Raw genomic sequence first — 575 nt, 5'->3', positions numbered from 1 at the left:
CTTAGTGTCCATGCCTTAAAGTTATGAATGTCCTATGAATCCATCACCTTTCTTGAATGAAAAATGTTCTTAATTGAAAAAAGAAAAGAATTGCATGAATTTTGAATTTTATAACAGATTAATTATTTTGATGTGGTGGCAATATTTTTGTTTTCTGAATGTATGCTTAAACAGTGCATATGTCTTTTGAATTTATGGTTCATGAATGTTGTCTCTTGAAAGAATGATGAAAAAGGAGACATGTTACTGAGGATCTGAAAAATCATAAAAATGATTCTTGAAGCAAGAAAAAGCAGTGAATACAAAAAAAATTTCGAAAAAAAAAAGAAAGAAAAAGAAAGACAAAAAGAAAGAAAAAGAAAGAAATAAAAGTGAGATCTAAGGCAAAAAGAGTGTGCTTAAGAACCCTGGACACCTCTAATTGGGGACTCTAGCAAAGCTGAGTCACAATCTGAAAAGGTTCACCCAATTATGTGTCTGTGGCATGTATGTATCCGGTGGTAATACTGGAAGACAGAGTGCTTTGGGCCACAGCCAAGACTCATACACTAGCTATGTTCAAGAATCATTATACT

The sequence above is a fragment of the Arachis duranensis genome, chromosome 6 (genome assembly GCF_000817695.3).
Source record: "Arachis duranensis cultivar V14167 chromosome 6, aradu.V14167.gnm2.J7QH, whole genome shotgun sequence".
NCBI classification, from domain to species: Eukaryota; Viridiplantae; Streptophyta; class Magnoliopsida; order Fabales; family Fabaceae; genus Arachis; species Arachis duranensis.
This window is presented reverse-complemented; position numbering follows the sequence as displayed.